A 21,043-nucleotide genomic window follows, 5' to 3' on the forward strand; every position below is an offset into this window, starting at 1 on the left:
TCTCTAAGAGAATAGAGAAGCCTTTTAGGAATGGATTGAATCATGGTAGATTAAAGTTGTGCATATCACAGGTGCACTTGAAAAGCTGATAGATTTTGAAGTAGGTAGAGTTCTGCTCTGCACACACCACACCCATTAAGCTGTTCTGGTCAATTTAAGGATTTTCGGCCTAATATTCTTTTCCCAGCTTCTCCGGATGCCTTATCTTCCTTTTTTGCATGACCCCACCGTGTGTTTACTGGATCACAAATAATTCGTGACCCACTCAAGCCATTTCAGTTCTGGGTCTTAGACTGCTAGTCAATGCCAAACCACCATGGAAAGGATGCTAGAGGGAAGAGATGTAAAAATCCTGGTTACTTGGTGGCCAGGTCCCTTTCTTTTCTGTTGTTTCCTGGCTTCATTGTGTGACTGCAGCTTGCTCTAAGATGGAAGAGAGGAGTGCTTCTCAAGCTTTAGTGTGTATAGGGATATGTGGGGATCTGGTTAATATTCAGATTCTTCTCCAATAAATCTTTGTGGAACCTGAGATTCTGCATTTCTAACACGTTCCCTGGTGATGCTGATGCTGGGGTCAAGGGGCCACACTTTGAGTAGTAAGGAATTAGAGGATGTATTGGTCAAGGGAGGCTCTTAAACATTCCAATTTGACTCAGGCTCCAGTAACAGTACAGAGCCTAATATGATATATAACAGAGAAATATTGTTTTTTAACAACATTTCCCTGGCCTGTCCCCTGGGATCTAGCATAAAATGATTTCATTATATTTATCAAATACTCTCTGCAAAACATATTGCTATAAAAATCAGTTAAGCCTTTGTGACCACATAAAATGATGAAAGTGCTGTAATTGTCTAAAGAGTGATATACGAGAAATTCACCAGAGCTATCTGGGTGCACAGGATCTCATAGCCTCTTTCATCCATCAAAGGTTTTCCTCCACAGATGTCAGCCAGGAGGTTATCTGTATCGTAAACACTATGCAAAGCTTTTTGGATCCTTTCTCTGGGACAGGTTGCCTCCATTGACTATGTTATCAATCAGGGCATAAACCACAGCCATAATGTTATCTGAGACTCAGAAGTTCACCCTAGCACACTAACTGCTGGGGAATTACGAGTCGTGGGATTGCTCTAACATAGAGAGTATTGTGCTGTGAAGATTATGAAATCTTATTAGAAAAAGCTCTGCCCCAGATTTGTAGCAGTTAAAATCAGTCTTTCTTTCAGATACCTTAGGGAAGAAGAAAAATGTTGGAACGTGTTTGTATTTACTCATATGTACTCCCAAGATGCACAGCAGCAGCAGGAGCTGCTGCTGTCCTCCCTTATTAGTACGAATTTCCCCTTTGAGGGGTTATTTAAAAATATTTGTACATATTTCAAATCCCTCAATCTGGTTTGTGGCAAATGGTTGCTTAAGCAGCTTCTTAATTATTTCATTTGAGTTTTTGCAGAAAGACTGTTGCAGATATTTGGCACAAAGCTTAGGTTTTGGAGGCCTTTTACTACCTCCTGAATAGATTTCAGGAAGAGGAAAAAAAATCAAGGGGTGTTAAATTATTGCTCTCTTTGTGTTGTATGCACAAATAGGATTGATTGTGGACCTCAGGACAGGAAAGAAATACTTTCACAGCTGCATGGTAATAATTTTTATGTGTGTTAAAATTATGTTCTTGCTATTTTGTCATAATATTCCAGAGTGAAGCTTTGGAAGAATGACACGGTTATAATAATAGTAAATGGAGTCACTTTGTAGATATCAGGTAATAAATTATCTCATGAACTTGGGGATAAAATCATTTGAAATCCTTGGTAGATAAATAGAAACAAAAGCAAAGGTTATGTTGCAGGAATATCAGGTGGAATCATTCAGTGGAGGGGACAAATGAGTCAGGTGCCAAACATGGACTTAAGTAAATTTTCATTAGCAAATCTATACGCAGTCTTTGTTCCTTCCTTTATACCACAAACAGCTAGAGAGGCATGCATTGGGTGTGGAGGCAAGCAGGCCGGTAGAATTATGGACTGAGGGTGTTTGACACCCTGGGTTATCCTGAATTGTCACGTGGCCAACTTATTCCTCTCAAGGCCATGGGGAAGATAAGATGGTGTCATTCCTTAACTGGTCCTATGACCACCAATTTGAAATAGCTGGGCTAGGTAGGTACCCAGAGACAACCTCAATTCTGCCTCCCTGCCTCCTGCTTTTCTAGTGATCTAATTATGTAGGCTGTTGCATTTCATTCTAAGTATTTATGCATATCCATACGTTTTGTAAGTGTAGGCAAGACCCGTAATATGTGGTGAGAACGACATTCAGCATTGTGCAGCTGCCCTCCTATACCAGATTGTGCACAAAACAGCCAATTAGGAAATACAATAATACGAGCTTCACTCATGCTGTCTTCTTTCACTTCATGTTGTGTGTTTTGGGTAGATGTGGCTGGTCATGAAGGCACCTGAATATTAGGATTTAGGAAGAAATCCAAAGTCTGAGTGATTGCAGTGTCAGACTCTGGATCCTTCTGCTTGTAATTATGTTGAGTGGTGCTCTCAACAGATCGATGGTGCTTTCTGGTAAATAAAGTTATCAGGGCAAAATAAGGTGAGATTACACATATATGTATAGGTGTGTTTGTGTGTATATATGTACATGTATATATATATATATATGTGTGTGTGTCTGTGAATATATATATATATTATTATTTTTTAGTATCTACACCTATATCTATCTCACACCACATGAACACTTTGCAAAGTATCCTATTAAGAATGATGATCTGGAGCACCTGAGTGACTCAGTTAAGTGTCCAACTTCGGCTCAGGTCATGATCTCGTGGTTCGTGAGTTCAAGCCCTGCATCGGGCTCTGTGCTCACAGCTTAGAGCCTGGACCCTGCTTCAGATTCTGTGTCTCCCTCTCTCTCTGCCCTTCCCCCACTCATGCTCTGTCTCTCTGTCTCTGTCTCTCTCTTTCTCAAAAATAAATAAAACATTAAAAAAATTTAAAAAAAAGAATGATGATATATGATCCTGTTTCTGAGTTTGAGGAGAAAAGGAACATCAGGGAAGGCAAAGCTCCCAAATAACAACTTTTTGCAGAAACAAATCCATTATCTCCACCCTGTGAAGATCAGACTGTGGTCACTGCTTTGAAAATAAAAATAATAGTTATATGCCAAAACAGTTTCAAGGATCTCAATCCATAGATATCAGCTTTATACAGAGCATTGAATGGTCATTTAAAGCATAGTGCTTACCTACACTCATTTTAAAGGACTAAAATAAATTCCACAACTCTAAACCGTGGACAGAGAACTCTGTCCCGCCCAGCAAGAGATACAAGTTTATTCCAAGCAGACCATGTCTTCAGGTAGGTAGCCTACCATCTGGTTGAAAGTTAAACAAAAACAAAAACAAATAGCAGAGCTTAGCAATCACAGGGTACAAATTGTTCATTTTCACAAAGAAGGGATCCGAAAAAGAGAGGTTGTGCACATTTCCCCAAATCACACAGTTGCTAAGTGGCAGAGCCGAGATGACAATCCAGGCGGTCTGGCTCCAGAGCTCGTGTTCCTGATCCTATGAAGTATCATCCTTCTGCAGAAGCTGTCACCTGAGGAAGGTTTCTTTTAAATTTGTTTTAAGGTTCTGCTGTTTCTTCCTTCTTTCATTTCAGAATTTGACTGCCTTTATTTGCAATTCTTTCTGCTTGTGTGGTGGGGGACAGTAGGCACAAATCAGCCAGTTACCCAATACATTAATTGCTTTTCCTTGTGAAAGGTACTAGAAGCCAGTGGGGCTATGGAAATACATGGCAGGGGAGCAGAGTCCAATCGATGTCAGGGGTTGGAGAAGGAGTCCTAGAGGAGGTGACGTTTGAGCTGAGCACTGATGAGTGAGTAGGCCTTCACTGGGTGAAAAGGGTCTGTGGGCAGTTGTAGAGGAGTAAGTGAATTCTAGGCAGAGGGAACAGCTGTGCAAAGACCTTGGGGCAGGAAGTAGCATGGTACCTGGGAGGGTCTGAAAGAGGATATGACACAAGGCTTGGGAGGCCAATAGGAAGTATAGGGTCATACAGGGCCCTGAAGAACACATTAAAGAATTTGGTGTTTGTTTCTAAGAACAATGAGCTTTTGAAACTCATTGAAGGGTAGTTTATCTTTGTTCACATTATACCTATGATGATAGGAAAGAAAAAAATTGAGGTTGAAGTATCTAAATTTTCTTTTGGAATTTAGACGGGAGCTTTGTTCCCTGGGTGATTTAAGGCAGGATTCAGCATCCTTGCAAAGCAAGGTATGAAGCTGGCAATTGCTATTAACCTGATGTACAGAGGAAGGACCAAGCCTTATAAGGGGCAAGACTGTAGTTACTCAGGATGTCAGAGGTCAACTTCTGGTCTCTAATATGGGGTCTGCCACTTCTGGCCTGGGAACTGGTTTGCCTCTCCTTTCCCCATCTCACGTTTGAAGTCTTCTATAACAAGGTTTCCTTTTAGGCGGTCCTTAATCTTTTATTTTCAATGGGTTTAGAGGATCATTCAATCAATGCCTAAATCACAAAAGTCTCCAACTCATAAACTTTCATTTCAAAAGTTTATCCATCAGAAGATAGGGTGACCCTTAGACTTCTCCCTTCAATCACTGAACAGGCGTACTTTCCCAGGGTGCCGGATTCCGTGCTCCCGGCATTGCCATTTCTTCTAGAAGTGAGGTTATAAATGGTGGTTCTGTTCCTGGGTGAGCCCACAATTACATTAACAACCTGGTTTTCTGAGCCCAGGGGAAATGCACTGTGCAGCTCAGAAGGGAGGAAAGGAAGAATAAAATTTCCTTCCCTCTCTCCTTCCTAGGTGGGACTTTGAAAGAGGCACATTGTTTTGTCAAATTAGCGTGAGAGAAGAAAATCTGTGTTGGTGGGGAGGAAAACTGCAAAGATAAGCATAAACTCTGTTATTGAAAAGGGTCCCCAGAGCAGGCCTTGAAGATGGGCTTGGCTGCTGGCTGCTACGGGTATGGAAAGGCTGTGAGGGCACGGCCTCAGGCAGCCATCAGGAGGGTACCACAGCTGTCCTCCAAGTCTGTGCCAAGTCCCCTTGTGGAATAAGAGGACTGAGCGACAGCTCCTTAGTTTCCCCGTTTTCTGGAACTGAAGAGAAAACCAGGAGCGTGCAGGTGACTGGGGCCTCTGCCTCTTCTGTCTCTGTCTCTGGTGCCTGTTTCTGCAAAAGAGTAGAAAAGTAGAAGCAGTCTTTCCCATTAGCAAGGGGAGAGCAGCTGTGCTATCGGGATGCAAAAGAAAACACAAGCAAAAATCACCAGTGATGCTCCAGCAGTGGCCCCGGCCCAGCTCGGTGAAAAAGAAAGGGCAGAGGTGACAGTTGTGGGTGTGCTGGGAAACCATGGGAAAACCCAGGGCAGAGCTGCTGCAGGGCCCCTTGGGAGCTGCTGAGGGGGCTGAAGAACCTCACTAATGATCCGCAGTCCTTAGAGTCAGACAACTAAGCCAGCAGCCGAACAGGTACGAGCAATTCCAGAGATAAGAATTTAGGCTCCTCTCGAGCAGAGACTGTATGTTAGGTCTCCTTGAATTCCCAGAACCTCTGTCCACCAGACCACCAAATGTATCCTTCATTGCTGAAGGGAAGAATCAGACTTCAGGGACAGGAGGGCATCTCTAGAACTACAGAGGGGGCAGAGAGCAATCCACTCAGAGATGTGTGCTAAGGAGGAGATGGAAAAAGATTGTTCTTTTTTGTCCATAAAGGCCCTAAAGGAGATCTCATTTCCCTGGACTTGTGGAACTAGCCAATTAGAAGGAACTGCCTGTAATTCTATTGGAAAATCACAATGGATATTTAGCTTTCCTCAGAGACGTGTTATTTTGGATATCTTAAATACTGGTTACTAAAGTTACCACACTGACCTGAACAGCCTGCTTGGGATTATTTTAAGATGTGAGCTAAGAGAGAAGGGTTTGTAAGAAGCACACCTCTCGCTCTAGGTTATGTTTCCTGTTGTGTGTTCTACTGATTGCCAGTCCCACTGGGTACCATGCCAAAAAAGAGAGAAATGATCCTCGGCCAAATACCTGAGCAAATAGAGTGGACCAGACCCCTCCTTTGGAGATTTATCACCTGAGCAGCTACACAGCTCTGGATTATTCAACAGGCTTTTGGTTGTTTGTTTTGTAATCCAGTGCCTCCCAAACTTGAGGCAACATAGAACTCTATTACCATATAGCAAATATTTCCTATACTTTGGGTAGTGCTGCTGCTGTGGGTGGCTTGGAAAAGCAGATGTGAATTTTATCTGTTTGAGGCAGATCACAGAATCACAGGAAGTAGCAATTTTACCCGAAGAATCTGAACAACTTCTGGAGGGTACGCCAGAAGCAGTGGCTCCCTTTCTTGGTGGATCTGGACCTATAGCCAGATTGAACCCGTGAAAATGTGTCATTTTCATCTTCCTGACACTCAACAAACTAAGGCAAATTGCTTTCCTGCCCTGTGTTCCATTTCTCTATCTGCACTCTTGTACTTCTTTTCTTAGAAGAGTGTGCCGAGAATGAAAGGTGTCTCATTCAATGAAGCCCGACTGGGGTTTGTTGTAGTTCAGCAGAATTAGCGTGTTCTATTTACAAGCATAGTCCTTCTTTACTATGTCTACAGTAAGACGCACAGAAGTCAGATGGCATTCTCTGCATTTACAGATTCGGAAAGCAGTGCACAGAGAGTTTGGGGGATAACAGGGTTCCTAGCTGGGCGTGTCCTTTCTTGTGTTCCTCCAAACGGGCTGTTGCACAGGCAGCTCACAGAATAGGGTCATGACCGAAGAGGAATACAACTGAGCTCTCTTCTTGAACCGACTCTCCGCTCCTAGCTGGGTTTGCTAGCTTTGTAGTGATTTGTCAGGACTAGCTTCTATTTTCATTACTGTGCTCTTTGCACAACTGAAAGGCCTTTCTAAATAAGTGGGGACATTTATCCACTAGGTGGAGCTACATCCTTTTTTTCTCTGATGGATGCTTTTCCCTAAATTAAAGGGGAAAAGTGGTTTGTGTGGGAACTCAGCAAAGAGAGTACACGTCCTTCTTTTCTCTCACCTTGTTGTAGGGGCTGCGGTCGTTTCGCTGAAGAACTTATGGAGAATGGGCATGTTTTCAAACTGGGAATGAGAGCTCTGGTGCAGTAGGGTGTTTTGTGAAATACAAGCAGAGAGCTGAGTGGAATCTGACTGCCTCACTTTGAATTAGTTTCATGACTTGTTAGATGCATGGAAAATGGGACGTTACTTAACCTATATGTTATTTTACTCTCACCAGTTTCTTTATCTGTTAAATAGCTGCTTTAGGAGGTTGTCTTGTGGAGCAAATGAAACTGTGTAAGGTATGAAGCCAATAACTGGGGACATAGTAAGCTCTCTGTAAGTGTTAATTGTTATTTGTATTTCTTTCTTTCTTTCTTTTTTTAGTTTATTCATTTTGAGAGAGAGAGAGAGCACACACAAGCTGGGAAGGGACAGAAAAAGGGAGGGAGAGAGAGAATCCCAAATAGGCTCTGTGCTGTCAGTGCAGAGCTCCCTCCACTCAGGGGATCAGACTCACAAACCATGAGATCATGACCTCAGCTGAAATCAAGAGTTGGACACTTAACCAACTGAGCCACCCAGGTGCCCCTTATTTGTTTTTCTATTTTTCATTGACTCGGTGCCCAGTGACAGGAGAACCTTCTGTTTTCATATGAAAGTGGGAAATGTAATAGGATTTGTATTTCTGATTGGAGCCTTTTACTCCCCTTTGGGTTCCTGTACTCCCTTAACCTTCTTAACCTCTGGCAGGAACCCTCACTTTTCTTTAAACGGTGTTCCTCAACCTGTCCTGTCAGCAGATCTCCTGCAGGGCTTGTAAAACACAGATTGCTGGGCCCCACCCACAGAGTTTCTGATTCAGTAGGTCTGGGGTGGGACCAACACCCAGGTGATGTTAATGCTGCTGGTCCAAAGCCCACTTCCCACTGCCTTAGAAAGGATTGTTTCCCACTCCGGCTTTACCACCCCATCCCAACACAGGTATTTTTTAGGCAGGGAAGCCTATGACTACAAGGCTGGACTGGATGATCTTCTTTCAAGCTGTGCCTGCCCAGAATGGCCTCCCTTTCTCAGCTTGTCGTACTATCTAAAGTGCACGTTTGTTTTCTTGAAAGAACAGATAGATCTCATTATGAGGCCTGCACCTCCTCTTTGTCATTTCTTATCACCCTCCGTCCCCCCTACAAGTCTGATCTGACTCTCGCCGGACAAACTCAGGCCTTTCCAATTGGTTGTTCTTGGGGGCCAACGGTTGCATGAAAAATAGCAAGTGATTCTTCCACATTAAACAACGACTTTCAGCACAATGCATGGTGCCTGGTAAATGTTCAAATATTGTATATTTGCTGAATGAATAAATGCTGAAGGGAAAGCATTCATGGTCTATTAAAAGGAGACTTTACCAGTCAGAAAACTTGCAATTTGCATTGTATGACCATAGGAAAGTCACTGTATAACAAACACAACTGACACATATTAAGTAATGTGATTTACAGCTATATATTAATTAGTAGGACATCCTTTGAGGCTGAACCATGTGAAATTGCCTCTATTTGACCATTTTTGGTGTATAAAAATGGTATTATTAATGGTTCAACCTAATAAAACTTCTGTATTTTAAATTAGGTGCATGCTTAATGGAACTATTTTTACAATATGCTTTTAATTCTGAGGAACCACATTCCTGCTCCTCTTTCTCTCGCTGCACATACAATTGTTGAGGGAATGTTTTAAAAATAAGCTTGATGTTGGCACTGTAAAAATTCAATTTTATTCCCAGTCCAAGATGATCCTTCATCACTATTTTCTCATTGGAAGAATGATTCTCCTTCATTTGGAAGCAACTGGCAGATGTTCCCCACTGAGCTGGCTCTTGGTTTCCATGGAATGCTGTGGTGTTGAAATTCCAGTAGAATTGTGTTTCCTCACTCTTTCAACCTCCTGCCCCAGAAACTGCCTCTACTCCTACCCCCCCCCATATGGTACATTAACCTTTGTTTTAATCTTCTGCAATACTATCCATGTCCTTTTCCCATCTCTCTCTTATTACAACCAACTGAACATAGGCAAGTGTGATTAGCTTTGCAAACTGTACTACAAAGAGTAAAGTTACTTTTTCAGTTATGCAAGGACTAATGTGAAGGTTTTAAGCTCCTCTCTGCCAAACCCTAGCACTTTTGGTGCTAGAAAGTCAGTAAGCTATTTTGGGGAGAGGAAATGCCTTACCACTATGGCCAACCATCAATAAGCACCAACTATATACGAGGAGACCATAGTCACTTCTTTCATTGGAACGTGTTTATTAAATCATTTTTACACCGACAGCAAGTTTTGTTACAAGGAAAGGTTAAAAAAAAAATGAAGATTCTAGTTGCCAAGGGCTGTGGGAGGAGCTGTCTAAGGAGGGGCTGGTCTCAGAAGATTGACAGAGAAAAGTACAAAGTAGACAATTTTTACATGTTTCATAATTTTGCCTCATTTGGCCATGCAGAAGGATAACAACTGCTGAAGGATGAATTAGCTGTATAATAACTTGATATTTTGAACCAAGATAATTATTCTGCACATCTGCACACAAGAATACTCATGCCATATTCCAGTGTGAATCTTTCCCCTGATCAGTTGCTGTGTGACTTTGGGCAACTTACTAAGCTTCTGGTGCCTCAGTTTTCTCATCTGGAAAAATGAACAAAATAATAGTAATTACTTCATAGAATTATTGTGAGGATAATATAACTTCATATCTCTGCAGTACTTAGGGCAATGACTGGCAAATTGTAAGAATGTGCAAATATCTTTAGTGTCAAAGAATATCCCAGAAAATGCTAAATTATAAAACGATGTGTATAACCAACAGCTACATTCTCCTTTAGGAGCTACTGGAGCCTTGGCCTTTTTTAAGGGATCTGTATTTTTTCACGAACATCCAGTTTTAAATAGTTTTGAGATTGTTATGTCTTTTAAAATCATTTGGTACTTGAATCCAGTGGGTTTATTATCAGTAAGTTCTTTTCCCCCCTTGGTATTTAGGCAGAAACTTCTCTCTTCCGAATTCCAGTCTATTTTTCCTCATTAACATCCTTTTGCTATGTCGGTGACTTTTTTTCTTTCTTCGTGTTTACCTCTTCCTGGTATTTACAGAAGTACAGGAGAGAATCTGTGACCTTAGGCAAACTCTTGGAGAGAAATCCCCAGGGATCTTTCACAGGCATCATAGCTCTCTGGCTACACAGTCTGCAGGCAGTGCCCACAGAGTGCCACCAGTGTCTCTGGCAATTTCTCCTGACTAAAAGCAGAGAGAAAGCAAAAGTCACCCGTTTGTGAGTTTAGAAGAATGGGGCTCTAGTCCTCCCTTTGAATTTCCTCAAGGGCTTAAATTATGAGGTAAACTCATGAAGCCCCATGCCAATCTTTAGCATGTATATTATTGTGTTCAGAATTGGGGTGAAGGGTTCATTGCAGCCATGGCTCACCAGGGTTTCCAGAGATTCAACCCTCATTTAGAGGATTCAAGCATGCTGGAACTGTGTTTCATGCTTTGACATTTCATGATTATTTCATTTAGTCATTGTATCACTCATATTCGTAACAAAACAAAAACACTTAAAAGGTTTATTTGTACTTTTCCTGCATTTTATACCATGATTGAATTCTGGAGTCTTTTAAACCACAAAAGGATGTCCAGACCTCAGCATTGTACGATGGGACAAATAATTTTTACGTCTATGGAGTCTTTTATGTATCATATTGCTTGATTTATTTCAAGATGTCATGTCCTGAGTCTAGTTAGGTTAAGTTTCAGCATCTGTTAAGAAGTTATGTTTCAGCTAACTTTTCTTAAAAAAATAACCATTTTTTAAAATCTTTGATACCTTCAATGGGGAGAAAAAGCAGGACCATTTTTATTCTATTACACAATTGATCATTTTGGTAATAAGGATTTTTCAGAAATCCAGAATCTGAGAGATTATTCAAGAGTTGTGCAACTGGATACAAACAATACATGTTGATTTGTTCAAGCAAACAGAATAAGCAAAGGAATGGACTTCTCTGATGGTTCACAGAATTCATTCTAGATTCCCTCATTTTCTGCTCCAGCTTAGATTTAGGTGGGCATAGATAGGGACAAGGGAATTAAAACTAATGCAAAGAGGACACACAAAATGAATATCATCTTGGTCCTGGTAACACCTCTAAGCCAAGTATTACCAGCCTCTCTGCTCTTGACCTGAAGCATTGTGATCCATTAGACTCTTTAATTTTATTTATTTATTTATTTATTTATTTATTTATTTAATTTTTTGCTATTTATTTATTTATTTATTTATTTTATTTTTTTGATATTTATTGTCAAATTGGTTTCCATACAACACCCAGTGCTCATCCCAAAAGGTGCCCTCCTCAATACCCATCACCCACCCTCTCCTCCCTCCCACCCCCCATCAACCCTAAATTTATTCTCAGTTTTTCGGATCCATTAGACTCTTTAAAGAGAGGGTCAGAATGATACTGAGTGTTGGGATTAGTGGCTGGTGGTGATAGTGGTGGGATAATGGACATAGGACCTGAGGACACAATGCCCACTGGGATTACCGATGAGGTGGTAGTTTATGGCAATGTCCTCTGTGAGAGTATGGGGCCCAGTAGACTCCAGATATTTTTCCTCAGCTATGCAAGTCCACAGCTGGCACAGGTATTTGGAAAGCAGGTGGGCTGGTCACCTTACAATTGTTCTGTCCTCCGTCGAAATCCTCCCGGTTCAAAGATGGTTCAATGAGATGCCAACTCAACTGATATATCCTGGTTGGTGAGATGTTTGGAGTATCCTAATAAATCTGAAAGCATGGAAAGAGATGTTTGGTCTTACTTAACTACCTCCAGGATCTTCTGGCCTAAAATATGGGATTGGGACATCAGGGAAATATGGGCTGATGGTTGATGAGGTTATTGTGGCCTTGGCCTAGTGATATGGTTTGTTGATTTAATTACCTTTTATAAAATACTAAACAACTTTTAATCAAGATTTAAATACTACTGAAACAAAGTAGACATGTCATTCTTCCTGTACAAAGAAAAACTGACACCCAGAGAGCTTCAGCATATTGCTCAATGTCCCAAAGAGTAGAATGGACAAGATCAAACATAGAAATAGATCTTGTCTTGTTTTATAATCTATTCTTTTGGGCTGCATATAGCCCTTTTTAGTATATGGCAAAAAGAATAAACTGTTGTAGGAATTTACTGTAAGAGTGAAATACACTTGATTGTCTAAAATATTTTTTCCTAGAAGATTTGCAACATTAGGACAAATGTTCAACACTTCTGAATTCTAATTGTGAGGTGCTAATGTTGTGCATTAGTGCTTAGCCTCGGGAAATTCTTACTTTGGGCGCCAAATTAAACTAATTTACACTTACCAACTAACTAAATATTTTCTTAGCATGGCACAATGCTCATATTTCTACCATAATATTATACTTTTCCTACTATTTTATAAAATTATGCTTTTCCTACTATTTTACAAAATTGTGTGTGGAGTGAAATATTTTAAGCATTGAACCATGATTCTTCATGGCCTCCTGGAGGACTGTGATGCAGAGATCCTAAAGATACCAATGTTAACTGTCAGGTGGTATTATAAGCTGTCCCAATGGATGGCATAACCTGCTGTGTAGAATGTCATTACTATGAGGCATATCCTAAAACATGACAATACAATAGAAATTTTTCCTAAGCATTCTTCTATGTCGATTATTACTAATCCTCCAACCCAGCCAGATGCTCTATGCAATGCTCTTCAAACAGAAATGCCATAGAAAAATTGAGAACCTTATATATAATATGGGGAGAAGTCTTGTATAAGCTGGTTTGGGAAGACAACCCAAAGTTTATGTTTAATTGCATTCTCATCTAGGTTCAGTATTCTACCCTATAATCTTATTTATTATCAGAATAAAGCACAGCCAGACTGCTTCTACTTGAATTTGAGCCCCTGAGGTTCAACTATATGCTTTAGGAGGAGACCCAGATGGACTAGTAGATAATGACATTCATTCAATGAGCTGGTGTATGGCCATTCCCCTGGAAAGTCCAAATCTTGATGAAGATTCAGGAAAGAGTAGTCTTGATCATGAGTCAGGAAAGTGTTTTAGGATGACGATTTACCTGGCTAAGCATAAGTCATTCCAGGCTGGACTTGGAACACAGGATATTTCATTAGCTGTGGGAAGTATAGCATGTTTTCTGACAAATATTCCCTAGAAATCAGATTCCAAAGTTCCCTTCATCCTTGGGTGGTTTACCACTCCACACATTCTCTGTGTTGCTTTGTTAGAGGCTGGACCCCTGCCATTCCTATGATAAAGGCAGTGGGGAATGTCTCACCTATCTTGGTAATTTGAGCCTTTGTCCCATTTTCCAGGCAAGATTTCAAACTTTTAATTACCCACTTAGTAAAACCCAGATGTCCCATTTCAAAGGCCTATTCCCATTAGGGAATTTTCATTTCCAAGCAATAGCTGGATGAAATCCTAGAGTTTTACTGCATCCCATTTCCAGTACCTTAGCTTCACTTTCTTTTTCCCTGAGTAAATAGGACCCTAAACTTTAAATTCTGAAAACCTATTTTAGATAGAATTGGGAGTATACTACAATCCACTATATTGAACCTTTCTGTCTAAGCCCTAACTTGTTCTTTTCAAAATATTTCTTAGCATGCATTTGGTTCATAAACCTTCTTGGGGTGCTAAGAGGATAAGTGACTTTCAATTTGAAAATACATTACAAAGTGTTCCATCTCTTAAAGTTTAAGGAATACCCTGGCCAAGGTCTTACAACATTTACCTGCCAGTGATTTTGATAAACGGATTCATCACTGAGTTGGAAAAGGGCCAGAGTAAGATGGCTCTTACACCAATTTACTGCGGCCATGTGTATTGGCAGAAGAGTATGGGTCTTGTGTGACCTTGTTTACACAGGATATTTCCACAGCTGTGCTAGATGAAAGTCTCAACTTCAATTGCTTATCTCCATCGACCAAATTGGCTGGTCTAATCACCTGTTGATGGTGTTCCATGAGAAATAGCCATTTTCCAATTTCAAGAGAAGATAATTGGGAATTTAAACTGGTTATATTGTGTGTAGGTAATATAACAGTGAAAGGATTTAACTTTGATAATCACATTAAGACTTAAACTAAAGCACGGATGATTAAAACTCTACTTCAAGGTGGCCTTTATATGACCTAGGGATGAGATCCCGTGCTTGATAAGGGCAATTTCAGGCTAGGATGTAAATTGTGATGCTTTCTGATTAAGAAGTGATATTTTGTTTACATTTTACACTCTTCAGAGTGCTTCTACAGTCATGTAGAATCACAGTAACTTTATTTGCAACAACTGGAAAATGCACAAATATGAAGTCCTCACAATGGCTGGCAGAATCACACATTTCTGAAGTCCGGGATCCTAATTCATATTGAATTGTGTGTGAGTGATGTCCTGAGAATTGCAAATGTGCAGAAGGCTGAAGTGATCATGTAGAGGCTTCTACAGCTTCAGAAGATTTGGTCCCTGTGCCCCCATTTCTGACTTCTTCACCTCTTTACCTATTCCTCTTCCCTCACTTAGCTCCAGCCACGTGGATCTTCTTGCTGGTATCTGAATACACCAACATGCTCTGACCTCAGGGACTATACACTTGCTGTTTTCCTTGCCATTCTAGTTAACATCGTAACTCTTCCCACATTTTCTGCCGTTTGCCATTTAGTTTTCATTATTTGTCACCATTTCACATACTACCCACGAAGTTCATCTTGTATATTGTCTGGTGTCTCCCTCAACTCTCCCAAAGTCAGTGAATATGGGGATTTTTCTTTTCCCTGCCATTGCTGTAGCCTCAACATCTAGACTAGTGTCTGGCACATAATAAGAACTTTGTGAATATTTCATGAATAAATGAATGAAATAGTTTTCAATATGTTATTGAAGATAGCTTAGAGTTACTAGCACAATAAGGATGTCTTGACCTTTGAATACACTATGTCTTAAAGAGTCAGAAAATGTGATGATTTTGCCCTTTCTGTAGTGAGACATGTAGTATGCTCCATGTGTGGCTAGGTACATCTGTGATTTGAAATGGAAGATTCGATCTCTATAGAGCCTAAGAGACCCTTATGGGAACTTAAAAGTTCTACAGTTATTCCTCAAAGGACAAGAATTTTGATGTGGAGGCATGAAACAAAAGGAACCTCAGTTGGTAAGGCAGCCTCATAGTAAACAGCCTAATGTCATGGCTTTTATGAAAAATAAGATTTAACATTAGAGAGACAATATCAATTTCTCATTTATGTCTCAGATCTAGCCATCTTGATTCCTCTGATCCCAGGCTTTGCCTGCCTTCCTGCTACTGCACGTGGATTTATACCAACTCAATTTACAGAATTCATTTTCTCTCTCCTAGAATATTGCTTTTGTGAAAACAATGTCAGTCTTCCCATTCAGTCCATTTGATAATTTAGCATCATTTGGCCAGGTTTTAAAGGAATTCATGATTTGTAAAAACAAATGTAGTTATTCAGAAAGCATGTTTGCTTTCATGGCATTTTATCTGCAGTATGTTTTCTGTTAAGTATATTTCAAATAATTGATAACATATGTGGGAAATTATACATAACATTATATGAATCTTCTGTGCGTCTTAGTCGTGAATCCAAATGTTCCTTCTAAAGAAGTGAGTTTTTTATTGATAATTAGGCATCAGGGCCATATATGTGCTCTGAAATTGGTAAATGTATATGTATGTCAAAAATTCAAGTAATGTTAACAGTCACTTTTGTTAGGATATACCAGTTTCTGGGCTTGATACCTGGCACCATTTATTTTATCTTGCTATAGAAATTTAACACTATGTGTGTGATTAAGTATTATCATGATGGATGCTAATAAGGAGCATGGCATTTGATTCTGTCTGGCAGAGTCCCCCAACACACAGGCAGAGGGGATGGATCATTTTTTGGTAGCATGCGCTCTGGTCTTAATGCATATGAGTTTGTAGCATTTCTTTAATTGTCCAATTTGTTTTATATTACCAGGTGGTTTTGATTAATGAACCAAAACAAGTGAATTTGTGTACAGAAGACAGAAAGAATTATAACTCAGATGGTTGCTTTTAGGTCAGAACAAGTTACAATAGAAATACATAATCTTGTTACTGATGCAACATTAATTCCTTCCATATTGAGGGGGATGAAGTACCTAATTAAAATTCCAACATTTCCTTCCCCCATTTTAATCTTCCTGAAGACTAGCAAAAATCTACAGAACCATGAATGAAATATTTTAGCTTTCCAGACACTGTGGATATTTATCAAAAACAGCTTCCATGCTACTAAGTACTGAGAGCTACAAGGAATGGTCTTCAACTCCACTCATTCTTCTCCTGACTTTTTAGGAGTAGAAAACAACTGGCCCTGCCCTTCCCTGAAATTCAGGAATCTAAAATATGTGTTTCCCCATTTCTGTCGTTTAAGCATGAAAATAGTACATAGTATGTGACTAGAGCATTCTAAGTACTTTACAAGTATTTCCTCTTTTCTTTTCCTTCTCTTTTCTCTTATGTGTCCTTTTGTCTCTTTTTATCTCTCTGTTTCAATTACACTCATGTATTACCAAATTCTGAACACAAATCTTTCTCTCCTCATTAGGTAAATTCACATAGCATACGGATTTCTCTAAGGTGAATATAGGCTTGAAACAATCAAAGGGTATCTCTGTGTAAGGATGGTAGGAAGTTCTCTGGGGTATCTGGATGGTGAAAAGACACATTACTATCTGCACATTATATTTTGGTAAGATTGGGTTTTTTCTTTTCCCAACTGCATTCTCAACTAATAGTTTCAAAAGGTTTCATAATCAAATAAAGTTGGATAACACTGGGGTACAGTTTGAGTTTCAGTTTGGGAAGATGAAAAACTTCTGGAGATGATTATTAGTGATAGTTGACAACAATGTGAATGTACTTAAGTGCCACTGAGCTGTAACTTAAAGTGGTTAAGATGGTAAATTCTAGGTTATGTATATTTTACCACAATAAAAAAAAAGAAAAAAGAAATATGTTTTTAACCTAGCATTTCCTAGTTTATTTGATCATAAAACACTGTTATCAAGGTACAATTACTAATATTTGGAGGAAAAATTAGAACTCAGTTATGCAAAACCTGGTTTATAAAATCCGCATTGAATTCAGTGAATATGAGTGGCAGTAATTTTACTTCCATGCCTCACACTCTTCTGTGCCTCCCTTGTTCGCATGATAGTTAAAACTCCTTGCTGCTATACAGCCTTCTTGATATTTGACCACTCCTATGTAATTGAACTTGAACTTGAATGGTGGCCCAAATGAAGAGAAATGTGATAGTTAAATCTATAAAACTTGCAGATGGTGAGATAAGGGAAGGAAATAGGAAAAGATAATGTAGCAACTTTGATCTACGTGGAACCATAAGAGAACAGGGGGTAATAACATAGGTTTCGGTGAAACTGATGAGCTCTAACTTTTTTAGTGATGCAAGAACTACAGAAGAAGGGCTATTATGGTCAGTCACAGAAGACAAGGAACTTTGGGATCAAGAGAAAAACTGAAGGAGTTTATTTTGGAAGAAGGTGGACAGGGTCTTCTTGTATAGTCTCCTTTTCTAAGGTGAATGTATACCTAATGAAATGAAGGATCTGGAAGTAGCAGAAAGAATAATACATTGAAATGATACATTGGTAAGGGTGCCTGGACTGTGTTCTCTTATTCTGATTCATTTTCTGTGTTTTGGGGACCTTTTTTTTTTTATCACTTCTGAGAAATTCAGTTTAAAGAATACATTTTAAAGGCTTTAATTACATCTATTATAAAAGCAGTCGGAGAAATTAGGATGATGATTTAAAAAGAATTCTTCTGGCTTTCTGTTTTCCCATAATGAAGGCTTTACCTAATAATTAGTCTTTGTATGTTAGGAGTAAAGAATGCAGCCGTTTATAGTTGGGCAAGAGAACAAAAGGCATCTCTGACCTCTGGAATAAAATATTCAAAATGCCCTTGTCTCATACCACATAAATTAAAATTGTCTGGTTTTTGTTGAGATATTCAATTTGAGATATAATACTTGTTGTATGAAGACATTATCAAGTTTTAAGCAAAGGGAAAAAATTATATTCATACTGAGCCTATTACCACGAGTGATGTGGCAGGCAACAGTAGTGGGTTTTGAATAGTGCAAATGAGGATAGATAACAGGCCTATGTCCCTTAGGTTCAGTGCTTAGCACAATGCTGAGTACACAGTAGGTGCTCAAAAAATGTTTGTTGAACAAACGGATCAATGATCCAATTGGTTTCTGAAGGTTAAGAACAGTTATCAAAGAGCTGAGCTGCACTGAAATGTGTATCTTGAGTCCACTTTAATATTTTCACTGACATCTAAGAGTTAGGGGAGGGATCACAGGGTGTAAAGAGTGTTAGCACTCAGGAGAAAAAGGGATGGTTTATTGTACTTCCAACAAAGGTCAGTCCTGGGGAGTATTAATTGTGAGTGGGACTAAAGAACATTTGGGCTGAATGTCAGGGGAAGTTTTTGAAGAGTAAAGTGTGTTAAACTACATAACAGAGCCAGAGGTAGAGACCCAAGGGAACAGATAGAGGTTTCAATGGCTGGACAATTTACAAAGGGTCTGGACCAAGGCTTAAAGAAGTGGTAAGGGAATCTTGCACCGTGAAGGGGTATGCACTAGCAGAGTTTGAGGTTTTTATCTTGTTTCTCTGTTGTGCACAATTGCACTGGAGTCTCCTGAGACACAAAGAAAAATATGTACATGTGTGGTATGGTAGAAGGGCCTTTGCAACTTGGAGAATATCACAGTGATACAACACTAAAAGGAGTTTGTGTATTTGGAAAATGATGCTATGATTAGGTAAGATTCTGGGAGAGCAAGCAAGAAGCAAAGGATTTTAAAGTGGTATATTTATCAACTATTCATATGTTTAAATATAAATGTCTACAACAAAGGAGTAGAGCCCAACTCAAATTAGAAAAAGTGAATTAATAAACTCCTTTTAGGTCTATGATTCTTGGTAAATTAAATTTGAGGACAGTGATGCCACATAGCTTAAATGTAGTCAAAATCTCTAATGTCCCCTGGAGCTAAAAATCCTCTAAAATCAGCCAACATAATGAAGCCTTTGTTACAGTTCAAATTTGCTTATATTATATAGAGAGTGCTTTGTGCTGCATATTTTGTATGTTAATTTTAAAAGTTGAACTATTCTCATCTAGGAAGCGAAATTATAGGTCATTCATGGAACCCAATAAGAAATTTGGTTACACAATGAAAATAGTTCCAACTAAAAAAAAGTTCAATTCAACCTCAATACAAATCTGCTGCCTTCAGTTTCCTAGTGCTACTATCTAAATTGACTTGTTTTTTTAAGGTCCATTTTAAAAAAAACTGTATCTGTCTTCCCAACTTAGTATTTTAACAATTTAATAAATAAGACATAAGGCACATGATTGATTTCATAGAATAATAGCACTTGTGAAAATAAAATTGGATGTTGTCAGTTATCTGTAGATAAATAGATATATGGATACATAGGTAAGAGAGAGAAAGGGAGCTAAGGAGGAGACAGAGGACTGAGATCCTCTAATGTAGATGTCTTAAAATTGTCATTGTGAATGCAATTGGACCTTTCTTCTCATGATTAATGATTTAACTGTTTGTTTTTCCAGTGGTTGATAAATATATTACACGGAAATCTTTTTAAAAGACCAACTTTGCAATGATAAAATGTAAACAATGTTTAAGTTGAGCCATATGAAAAAAAGCAAAATGGATTTTCAACAATTATAGGCTGTGTTTTAAGTGGTCTAACTTGAAGTATAGGGTACACGGAATGCTCAGAATTAACGTTACAGAATTTGTAACGTTTCTGGGGTAGGTCATGAGTGAAGAGCTGAAGAGAGAAGGCCTCTGAGAAGGAGAAATTATAGTGATATGAGGAGAATCAGGATGGCTTAACCTTTTGTGGTTCCGACTGCTTGCTGGGTATCACCGGATGGATGTCTCAATGGCAACCCCAAATCAATCATATCTCCTCTCTCTAATGTGCTGCTTCTCTTCTAGTCACTGTTGTAGTTAATGGTAACCCTACCCACCAGATGCCCAACTAAGAGCTTAAAAGATGTGTTCTGAGAGGTCTGTGTCCCAGACCACCGGGAGGGGCCGGCCACGTTTCTCTGTGAGATGCCAGAGAGAGGACACTGATTTCCAGTACGACCCCAGTGTGCAGTCACTTCAGTTTGTAGGTGTTGATCTGAAATTTTTTTTTTAATGTTTATTTATTTTTGAGACAGAGAGAGACAGAGCATGAACGGGGGAGGGTCAGAGAGAGGGAGACACAGAATCTGAAACAGGCTCCAGGCTCTGAGCTTTCAGCACAGAGCTCAACGCAGGGCTCAAACTCACAGACTGTGAGATCATGACCGGAGCCAAAGTCGGCCGCTTAACCGACTGAGCCACCCAGGCGCCCCAGTAGGTGTTGATTTGAACAGAAACTACTTGGAGCAGTAATGAAATGGTGTTTACAAACCTATCTACAGGATGCAAATAGCCACATTTTTACTGAACAAGTATACCTTATGTTGGGAAGTAAGGATTGTGATTATGAAAAGCCAGAAGTAAACGATATATATTTTTACTAATTTTCACTCTCCTTTTCCTTCTTTGCTATATCATGCTCAGTTAGAAAAAACATTTTATGAGTTGAGGAATGGCAATCCCTTTTGTTTTGACTGGCTTTGACTTTGTATGCCAAGCAAACTTCCTGAGAATGCAAGTGACAAGAGATTCTATGTTGAGATTCCCCCACAGGCCTGTCCGTGGCAGGGCCCTGACTCCTGTGATTT

This window comes from Lynx canadensis, chromosome B2, assembly GCF_007474595.2.
Source record: "Lynx canadensis isolate LIC74 chromosome B2, mLynCan4.pri.v2, whole genome shotgun sequence".
Lineage (NCBI taxonomy): Eukaryota > Metazoa > Chordata > Mammalia > Carnivora > Felidae > Lynx > Lynx canadensis.